Source organism: Trachemys scripta, chromosome 5, assembly GCF_013100865.1.
Source record: "Trachemys scripta elegans isolate TJP31775 chromosome 5, CAS_Tse_1.0, whole genome shotgun sequence".
In the NCBI taxonomy this organism is placed as follows: domain Eukaryota; kingdom Metazoa; phylum Chordata; order Testudines; family Emydidae; genus Trachemys; species Trachemys scripta.
The window spans coordinates 83,061,547-83,073,476 of NC_048302.1; positions in this window are offsets into that span (position 1 = coordinate 83,061,547).

Consider the following 11,930-nt stretch of genomic DNA (forward strand, 5'->3'; position numbering starts at 1 on the left):
TTTGGAGCATGCAATTGCCTATAACCTAAGGCAGGGGTAGTTAATAAGGAGACCACAAGCCAAATCCGGACCGTCAAACACTTGAATGGCCCCCAAAATCTTTTATTTACTTACTGTTATCTGGCGTCGGGACCTTGACTATATCTTGACCAAGAAATTTGGACCTTGACAAAAAAATAATTGACTACGCCTGACCTAAGGCATAAAAATGGGATCATTAAAAGAACAGGTAGAGTCTGAGCATAAATACACATCCGCATAAGGCTGAAAGACAGTACTGCTAGTTTAAAGTGATGTCATTTCATAGCCAGCCTATGTAAAAATGAAACAGGATGAACTTAATTGCTATGAACTATATTCAGAACAAGTTACAACTGGTGCTGGAGCCCAGTTAAGAAAGAATTGCACTAGTAGAGCCGTATACACATGAAAGCATGTGTCAATGGTGTCAGGGAGTCATAAGACAAACAGGTGCATAGCTTGTGCAGATTTATATTGCTGAAAAACTCTCAGCTGACATACAATTTTACTGTCCCTCATCCCATGAAAAGCTAACTGATTATTTACTATATCAGGATTAGGGACTGGTGCTTGGGAAAGTTTACTAGTTCTGTGCTAACTAAGCACCTTGATTGTTAGCTCTCCCACACGATTTTAATGCCAGGAATCTAATGGTCTGTTTTATTTTATACTATTAAAAAGATAAAGGATCCAAGCTTTAGATAATATAGAGCAGTGGAGTCCAACTCTTAGTTTTTTAGAAAATGTATATATTTAAAAAAATAAAAACCGTAACACTTGTCCATTATATTATCACCTACTTTTTATCCCTTGTTGCTGTTTGTCTAGATGTACCAGATCATGCCCCGTTTAACCTTCATGCAGAGGGGACTCTGCACCTAGGTCTCCCTCATGGAAGGATGGGAACCATCAGCTGTACTGTTCCCCTGTGTTCCCAGTCCTGAAGAGAGCCCTCTGCAGGTCTGAGAAATCATAGGAGAGATAGGGAAGTGCTTGGGAATGCACATCCTCCTGCCCATCTCACACAAAACTTAATATAACATGGGGCTGTATCCTTCCTGTTGGGAAGTAGCTTTTCAAGGGGAATCTTTGTCACATGGCTCATTTGCTGCTGCGCTGTCAAGGAGTTGGAGGGAGGTCAAGAGACCTCCAGAGCTATTGTGGAGTCAGAGGGCCTCCATGCATATGGCTTTTGCGTCCAGGTAGATCTCGACAGATCTACTTATTCCACAGGATGATCAAACTTATTACTCAACAGAAAAATTGGCAGAAACTCTGCCATTTTTCCTTCCCAATCCTTTTTGTGTTAGATTTTGCCTGAGAAGAGGACTTGTCTACATGAGGAAATTTACAGCCATACTACCAATACCTAACTATACCGGTATAATTTTCCATGTAGACACGCCCTTAAATAGTAAGCTCCCTGGAAGGCACATAAGACCTATGGGGTTGATAGAAATAAGTTAGAATACAGAGACATTAACTTAAAGCAAGGGCTGTAGCCATGCCAAGCTGTAAGAATGACTAATAACATGATAAACTAATCAGAACAAGAGAAATTGCCATCACTTTTGTCCATTTCATTCTATGTCCATTTTATTCAGTGTATCTGACAGTATCAAGTAACAGATGCATCAAAGATGAGTGCAAGAAACCCCACAGTAAACAATTGTGGTCTAACCTGACCTTCAGAAAAGTTTCTCCTTAATCTCTGTTACATATGCCCTGAAGTATGAAGGTTTATAGCCTTTCCTAAACATAATTCTAATGCTGGACATTTACTTGAACTATATAAACATCTAATCCTTTTTTGGATGCAGTGACCTGAAGAAGAGCTCCATGTTGTAGCTCCATGAAGAGCTCAAGACAGCTCCATATTGTCTCTCTCAACAGAAATTGGTCCAATAAAAGATTCTCTCACCCACCTTGCGTGTCTAATCCTTTTCTAAATACTATTCAGCTCAGCAATCTCAATATCATTTAGGAATGAGTCTCTTAAGTTATGTTGTCAGGTGTTTTGTTTTTTTAGTATTTGCAGGTATCCATTTTGATTTTGTTGCTTTCCAATTTCACTGAACATCCCACTTGTTCTTGGATTGTGAAAAATGATAAAAGGAGCATTCAATTTATCTTTTCTGTGCTATTTGATTATGTTGTATACTTCCATTATATCACCTACCATTTGTCTCCTCTCTAAACCAACTAGTTCTGGTCTTTTCAATTCCTCCTCATACAAAATCTTGCCACGATCTAGTCATATTCATCACCCATGTCTGAATTTCTATTTCTGCCACATTGTTTTGAGGTAGGGTAACTAAAACTGAACACAGTATTCCAAGTAAGGGGAACTATAGTTTGATTAATGGTGTTATGGTCTCAGTATTATGTTCTTTTTTTATGCGTCCTAATGTATTTTCTTTTGACAGTTGTTGTAGAGCAGTGGCTCTCAATCTTTCCAGACTACTGTACCCCTTTCAGGAGCCTGATTTCCCTTGCATACCCCAAGTTTCAGCTCACTTAAAAATTACTTGCTTACAAATCAGACATAAAAATACAAAAAAGTGTCACAGCCACACTATTACAGAAAAATTGCTTACTTTCATTTTTACCCTATAATTATAAAATAAATCAATTAGAATATAAACATTGTACTTACATTTCAGTGTATAGTATATAAAGCAATATAAACAAGTCATTGTGTATGAAATTTTAATTTGTACTGACTTCGCTAGAGCTTTTTATAGTTAGGCAAATAGCTAGATGAGTTTATGTACTCCCTGGAAGAGCTCTGTGTACACCTAGGGGTAGGCACAGCTCTGGTTGAGAACCACTGCTGTAGAGCACATTGAACTGTCCATGCTGACACTTGGGTCATTCTCTCTCTTTTTTTTTTCCCCCTTCATTTTTATGCACTATCTTGCATTTTGTCAACAACAAATTTCATCTGATCTAGTGCTGCCCATCTACCTAGCTTTGTTAGGTCCCTCTGAAGTTCCTCAGAGTATTCTGCAGGCTTGACTAAACTCTAGAATTGTGCCACCTGCAAATTCTGCAGTATCACTTTTCACGCATTTTACAAAGATAATTAAAAAATAATTGAACTCCAGTCCTTGTACAGAGCCTCATGTTTTAACCTTTACCTGCTTTAACCTTTTACCATGTTGAAAATTGGTCTTTCATTTCTATTCTGTATTTCTACCTTATGGCAGTATTTTACCTATCAGAGTAAGCTACTCCAGGGAGTTTGCAGATCATTTAGAATGAAATAAAGTAGTCATATAGTCACCAAATTTGATCCTTGTTTTTCTAATTATTTCATGGACTTCCCATGGAATTATATCCCTCCCTTTACATAGGGTTCTTAATGCCCCATCCCTCCCATTCCCACAGACACACATCATGTACAACATATTTCTGTTTGGGCTAATTGTAGGATTGCATATGAGAATTTGGCTTGAGTCCTTTGGGACACCACCCTAAGAAAAATTGAAGAGGCGTGTAAAGCCTTAGGCAAGCAGTAATGCAAATCATATACTGCTGCTGAAACCTTAGAGGCAGGGTATGCATGGGTATGTTACAGAGATAACGCCCCATAAAATCAAACAAAAAAAAAGCTGCTTATGTAACTGGTGGATAAACAGTTTTTGTGAATGAGTTCATTTTATATAAAGCTTACCCCATGATGAGATTACTCTGATTTTTTTAAATATAATCTTAGCTATGCCAATCTCTACATGAGTAGCAAAAGCCCAGTGTACATGGTTGTTTAAAAATGTGGAAATAAAGACCAAATAGCCATTTACAGTGTGTCTGGCATTACTACCAATATTTCTCAATTGTCTAAAATGTAAATCAGGCACAGGCAGCTAAATAAAACACTGTTAGGTGAAGAATTCTCAAAAAGTTGGCAATTGTTAGGCTTAGAAAACTTTTAAAAGAAATGCTCAGTTCCTACTTTAAAGTGTGTTTGTAGTCTTAAAATTGTCTGTAAAAAGAATAGCCTGCTACTGCACAAGTCTGCTTCATTTAATGACAAAGTTAAGATCGTCAATGAATATGTGTCAGTGTGAGATTGGAATCTTTTTAATAGCATCCATCGGGGCCACTCGTGCCCTATTCCTCCTCATGCTCCTGTATGAGGACATAAAGGGCAGGGCAGCTGTGACCCTCCCTCAGTTCCCTCTTACCACCCAGTGTAGGGAGACAATCTGGTAAGTTTCCAACACATTAGTTCTTAGTTTCAGAAAAACCTTCAGAACTCTTCTGATTTACTGACATGACTGCTGTGAATGATACCGACCTGTCTGAACTGAATATTGGACCTGAAAATGAACTCTGTGATGCTTGAAAGCTTGTGTCTTTAGCCAACAGGAGTTGGTTTAATAAGAAGTTACTTCACCCACCTTGTCTCTGGACTGAATACAAACCCTCTTGTACAGGGCTCCTCGATATGATGGATTTAAACCTGCAGGCTTAAATCCCTGCCTTCTCCTGTGATGGAATAATTCCATCGAAAGATAGATAAACCAGGGCCTCTTCTGTTTAGGAAAGTCTCATATAGAGTATGCTAGCAAAACTTTCTCAGTAACATTGACCTGCCCAGGTATAGCCACATGTGCTGGGAGGGTATAAAGAGAAAGAAAACAATTGCTGAGTAACAAAGCAATTCTTTTGTGAGTGATCCATACGTTGTTTCCAAAACAGAAAAAAAGATTATTAATAAAGAGCCTGTAATACTGAACTGATAAGCCTCCCTATTACTTAGGGTTAGAACTTTGGTGTCCTCTTCGATTCCTCTTTTCTTCACGCAAAATCAAAACCTTTGTTAAATCCTATCATTTTTTTTCTATGATATGTAGCCTTTCCTCCATCATTACCACTCAGACTCCTGTCTATAATTTAGTACTGTATGCAACAAAAGTTGTCCATTCTTAGATAATACTATAACTATAGTATCTTCTTATGATCTGCGCTCCCTTGATACCATCTAACTTTCATGCTGTCCTGATTACTGCTGTCCTGACCTCATCTTATATGTCCCTTTACTCCTTCTTTAAAAAAAAAATGAGTTCTATTGGAAAGTAATAAATATGCACCATTGTAACTAGCTACAATAAGCATAGAACTCTGACGATATTCATGTTCTGAGGGTGTTAAAGTTTTCAGCACATGCTTCTCTTTTATCTTAATATTTTGTTATTACATAGCCCAATTAGTAGATATTAGTCTAATGCGGAAGCAACATAAGTGACAAAAAAACACAACATTTGTATAGTGCACAATATTTTTTTTTCCAAAGGAATTTTGCCATGGAAGAATTTGGCCCACTGCATCTGAGGTTGAGGCTAAGTTGTAGTCCTGGTTTGATTTAGGAATCTAATATAAGAAAAACAGTAATGCATCCTTATCCTATATGTACCAAGGTTATCTGCATTAACTGTGTACTTGAAAACTGGAAACCAGATGTTCAGCTATTCTCTTTTGGCATTTGATGCAAGTCAGTTTTCCCATGGAAATGGTGTAATATACTCTTGTACGCTAGCAAGATTAAGCTGGCTGGTCTCTTTTCTTCCAGTAGACTAAAACAATGCATCCAGCTACCACCAGTAAATATGAAACCAGTGTTCTGCCACATGCAAGATGTGTTCCCCTCCACCCACCCCCAATGAGGACACCCTAGTAGAAAGACAGCTAGACACCAAAGAAATTAGTGTAGGTGATTTTCTGTGCATTAGGTATTAAAACAAGCTTCCAGAGCCCTTTGATGATGAGACACTCCCGTCAAAGTGCTGAGTTCCCCATAGTTACAGCAGCAATTTTCCCTATTTCTCAAATCTGTACACTGACTTCACATCATTCACATCAGGCTTCTCATCGTTACCTTAAAGGCTTTATGCAACTCCACACCTGTCTGCATCTATTAACTGACTTCCTACACACTGCTGCACACCCTATATTTGCTTCAGGCACTCTAACACTTTGTTCCCTTCATCCTTTTCTGACACTATACCTTCTTCAGTGCCTCCCACTCAGTACAGTAACCCATTGGCATTTGCCAGCACATTCTCTCATTCATACCATCCGGGTTTTATTTATTTGTGGGGCAGTTCAATACCTGAATAACTTGGATAACTGCATAAACTAGCTTATTAAAGAATTTATATCTTGTTTATGTGTGCTTTAATTTATGTGAGGTGCCTAGAAACTGAGTAGGCCATTGGAAAAATCAAAAGAAACAAAATTAAAATGCTCCCATTCCAGAAGGCCTACATACTTAACATTCACACACAATGCCACACTATTGTTACTGTACTTGCAGTACAGTAGAGTGCCTATGTTTTAGTACAAAGCACATAGTATTCAAACAATACTAGTTTTTATTTTATTGTAAACTCTTTAGCATCTGGACCTTGTCTTCTGTTTGCTGAGTTATTTATAGCACTGCAGAACATCAGGTACAGTGATACATAAATAATAGACATACTGTCTAAGGTGGTAGGTCTAATGCTACATCTGTTAGCTTTGTGGCTGCATGCCTGTGGGTCATCTGCCTGTTGCATTCTTGAGCAGGCAAAACAGCAAAAACTCCTTCCCTGCCCCCACATGGCCCCCCACCCCCAAGAGTTTCAGGAGACTAAGCTTCTTTATTACCATAACCTGCTAAAAAGAACTAAGCAAATAGGCAGAGCAACTAGATAGAGCAATGCATACAAAATTAAACCTAGTGCCGCAGGTTTGTTCATACAGGGTTGCCTAACAGCGAAGGTAGAATCCTGGTGTTGCAGCCTCACTTTTGCATAACAGATAGTTGTTGTTGTTTTTTTTTTTTTTTTGCAGTCAGGACACTCTTTGTAATATGTATTTTTATGTAGATTCCATTTTGGGTTAGTGTTTTAAGTTGCTGTATCAGCTGAAAACGAGTCAAGTATCACTCTTTTAAAACAAGCCAAATGCAATCAACTAGAACCTGTTCATCAAGTTTCTGTTCAGTAAAACAAGTATTGTATCAGAGAAAGAAATGTCAAAAAAATAAAATACACTAATGCAGCATTACAGCTGAAATGTTACACACACAAGTTGGAAATTCAGCTGCTCAGACCTGTTGTTCTCAATGTAATAATTTATATTATTCTACATAGTATTAACTGTACTGCCATAAAGAGATACTTTCAGGTTAAGAATGAGTTATTAAATAGAGTTACTTAATACATCTACTTTCAGTATTTATGTGGTCTGTTTTGTTTTTCATTCTACTTAATAATGCAAACAGATTAAAAAGCGTTCACTGGAAATTTGGGAGGGGGATTCTCATGGAAAATTTAGACTTTTTGTGCTTATATGCTAACCAGTATTGTTTCATTGTTCTCTTATGCTCTCCATGAAAGCCTAAAATTTGGGGGGTTTAGATTAAAAGTCAAGATTTTCCATGGAAAGCAAACACTTTCCTCAAAAAATTATTTTGTTGAAAACCTGATTTTCTGTTGAAAAACAGTTGATGGAAGCTTTCAGCCAACCCAAATGAATAATACTGTTTGGCCTTCTACAGCACCTCTAGCCAAGGAGCTCACTCAGATTTACAAACATTAAAGAATAAAATCTTCCTAACACCTTGTGAGGAAGAAAAAAATTATTATTGCTTTGAGGCAGAGACCATTTTTTCCTTTCAGTCTGTATAGCGCCTAACACTGTAGGATTTTGGGGCATGACTAGGGCTCCTAGAGGTTACAGTAATACAAATAAATAAAATAAATAAGCCAAGTTCACCTTTGTGCTTAGAAGTGCCTTGTTCTGTAAATATGACTTTAAGGAGGTGCTGAACCCTCCCAATTTCAGTTGAGATCAACGAGAGCTACAAGTGCTCAGCACTACTGAAAAGCAGGCATCAAGTGACTTCCCAAACAGAGAGAAAATGGAATAGATCTCTCTAATGCAGGGGTAGACAACCTGCGGCACGCGAGCTGATTTTCAATGGCACTCACACTGCCTGGGTCCTAGCCACCAGTCCGGGTGGGGGCTCTGCATTTTAATTTTAAATGAAGCTTCTTAAACATTTTAAAAACCTTATTTACTTTACATACAACAATAGTTTAGTTATATATTATAGACTTATAGAAAGAGACCTTCTAAAAACTTTAAAATGTATTACTGGCACGCGAAACCTTAAATTAGAGTGAATAAATGAAGATTCGTCACACCGCTTCTGAAAGGTTGCCGACCCTTGCTCTAATGAAACCCAAATTGCCTGATTCTCAGTCCTGTGCTTTAACCACAGCCTCCCTCTGACTCATCCTATTTTGAACTATTCATGTGAGTAAGGGTTTGCAAAATTGCACCCTTAGACTGACTTTTTTCATAATCCATGTTATGTTACTTCTTATGCAGTAGCACAATGCCTCAGTGTTTGGAATGCAACATCTACAAAGTATATTTTGTTTGATTTTCATGTTTTTTAAATCACTGCTGTTGAATTCAGCCATGCAACTGCACAACTGGTGGGATAAGTGAGCCACTCACTTCTCATCCTGGTTCTGCCACTAGCTTGCTGTGTAGCTTTGGGCAAGTTACAAGAACTGTCCTGTATACAGATGCTTATAAGGAAAGTACCTCCCCAACTATAAGTATGTGTTTTAAGAGGTTTTCACATCTTATATTTGATAAGGTTTTCATTAGACCTGAGCACCTTGGGGTTGGGTGGTTCAGGGTGTATTACTGATAAAGTTATTAGGCCAAATTAATCCTCACTGTAACTCTTTTGACTTCACTGTACTACAGATAACTATAGCCCATTTTTATTAAACTATTCAATGCCAATACTTCTATAGATACAAAAGAAAAAACACATTAACTACAAAAAAGACTGGACTGGTTTGATCAGGTTCATGCAACCTTCCTATCTGCCCACAGTCCTGCTATTGTGTTAATAATTCTATCCTTATCTCTAAAGGTTAAAAACTATTTCAGCCCAAGGTTGGATTGCTATAATCTCAGGAACTCTCCATTTGCAATATCTAAGTGTTCCATCCTCTGCAGATGAAATGATACCTGTGTTAGATTTCTTAATACATTTCTTCATGTTCATGACTCCCAGGCTTGCAGGAGGCACCACTAAAAGGAGATAAACCACAACACAGAACCAGATCCTACGGAGAAAGATTACGAACCAGTTCTTTGGCTTCTGTTCCAGCTGTTTTGTGCTGCAGCAGCAGAGCAAAACCGCTGGAAAGCTGCCTTAAAGAGTCCGGCAAGGATTCCCATGAGATAAATCATCAGCTGGTGGAGTAGTCCCTATGCAAGTGCTCCAACTGATTTAATTTACAGCATCCCTTGGGCTACTCTATGTTGGAGGGAAACAGTCCACAGAGTAGATTTGAGAGAATGGAAAGGTGATTTAGAGTCATCTTCACTTCCAGCCCAACCTCAGCTGCAAGAGCATGACATAGGCACAGCTGAGGGCTTGACCCCATATGTTTCATTTGACAGCTCAGAGTGCATCCACTGAGGTAGATATGGTCTTCCGCACTGCCGACAGTAGTATGAATGTTTAACCCAGGCAACAAGACAATAGCAAAAGTCTTTGGAGACTGCTTCACTCCTACTTATTCCTATTAATCATTCACTCAAATAAGTCAAAACAGGTCCCCAAAGATCAGCCAGCAAACTAGCAGCTGTATCTTGATAATAAGCCATCACTCGAAGAGTTTGCAGCGTCAAGGCTGTCAACCAAATAATTTGGCAATTCCTGTTTCAACTACTTGAAATATATAATTTTGATACTGTTTCATAGTTCCGAAGCTATTCTACAATACTCCAAAAGCTGATCTCTTCTTGAAAAAGAACTCTGCGTCAGCTGATGCCGTCACAGATCAAAGGACAATGGAGGTCCTAAAACTCTTAGGGGTAAAGACTGTTGTTTACTGTATGTTTGCACAACTAGAACAGTGCAGCCCTGAATTAACTGACTTCTAGGCACTCCAAAATATAAATCTGTGTTAAACGTAGCCCCCTTGGTATTTTGGGGGCTTGAGAAAAGGAGCTTCCAGCAGCTCATGCAGTCAGCAGCACAGAGGATTGGGGAAATTCTACTGAAACCGCTTGCCTGGCTTTTGCTTGAGGGACACAAACTGCTGGTGAGGCCTGGGGACCTGTAGTCTGACTGACAACATGGGGCAAACACATACAGACCCTGCATAGCCTGTGCATGGTTGCTGGGACCATCCTGACATTGGAGCTGCACCAGACAGGAACTCCTTGTTTGGGAGGAGGAGGAAAAGGAGTTACCATGTCAGAACCTGCTTCCATGGCCTAGAAGACCATCTGCAGACCCTGGAGAGCTTGCATATGGCTGGGACCAGCCTGATGTGCACTGAGAGCCTAGACAGGGACACTGTTTGTGGGAGACAGCTGGCTGCAAGGAGTTGGGTTACAGCAGCAGGAGGAGAAGCAGACCTAGCGTTGCTCCCTGTAGCAGAAGGGGAAACAGCCCTTTTGTCTCTCTCAGCCATAGGGCTTGAGACTGAGCTAGAACTCCTAGCTCCACAAAGAAGAGACTGAGCTCCAACCCAGTGCTGTGACTGTCAGAGGCACCCCAGAAGCCTCCCCTTATGGTTGCCAACAGTCCCTTATTACGAGGGACGTCCTTTTTTTTAATCTCTCTACAACAACATTGAGGCTACATCTACACTACAGGGGGAGTCGATTTAAGATACGCAAATTCAGCTACGTGAATAGCGTAGCTGAATTCGAGGTATCGCAGCCGACTTACCCCGCTGTGAGGACCGCGGCAAAATCGACCTCCACGGCTTCCTGTCGACGGCGCTTACTCCCACCTCCGCTGGTGGAGTAAGAGCGTCGATTAGGGGATCAACGATCCCCGAGAGGTCGATTTCTACCCGCCAATTCAGGCGGGTAGTGTAGACCTAGCCTGAGAGTTGCTGAGTGCTGGTGGAGTTGGAGCTCAGTAGGAAGGCTGTTGTCTCGCACTGTAGCTCTACCTTTTAGCTGCAGTAGCCCTGCTGGCATCAGGCACTGTAGGGTTGCCAACTTTCTAATCACACAAAATCAAACACCCCTGCCCTGCCCCCTCTCTGAGGCCCGCCCATACCCCACCCCTTCTCCGAGGCCCCGCCTCCCGCTTGCTCCATCCCCCCATCCCTCCATCACTCACTCTTCTCCACCCTCACTCACTTTAACCAAGCTGGGGTAGGGAGGTTGGGGTGTGGGAGGGGGTATGGGCTCTGAGCTGGGGGTGCAGGCTCTGGGGTAGGGCTGGGGATGAGGGGTTTGGGATGCAGGAGGGGACTCTGGGCTGGGGCAGGGGGTTCCGGTGGGGGGGGGGAGAGGGGGAGGGCTCCAGGCTGGGCCAGGAGGTTGGGGTGTGGGGAGGTAGGGCTGGGGATGAGGGGCTTGGGGTGTGAGAGGGGACTCCGGGCTGGGCCCGAGGGTTGGGGTGCAGGAGGGGTGTGGTCTCTGGCTGGGGGTGGGGCTGGGAATGAGGAGTTTGGGGTACAGGAGGGGGCTCCAGGCTGGGCCAGAGAGTTGGGGTGCAGGGCTCTGGCAGCACTTACCACAGCTCTCCGAAGCGGCCGCCAAGTACCTGCGGTTTCTAGGCACATGAATGGCCAGACAGCTCTGCGTGGTACGCGCTGCTTTCGTATCCGCAGGCACTGCCCCCTGCAGCTCCCATTGGTCGTGGTTCCTGGTCAATGGAAGCTGCGGAGCCGGTACTCGGGGAAGGGGCAGCATGTGGAGCCTCCCAGCGCCTAGGGGCCGCAAGGAGCCGGCGGCTGCTTCCAGGAGCCGCACGGAGCTAGGGCAGGCAGGGAGCCTGCCTTAGCCCCAAGCCTTCGCTGCACTGCTGACTGGACTGGTGTAGGGGAGTGTACTGTACTCCTAAAGCCAACTAATCTTGT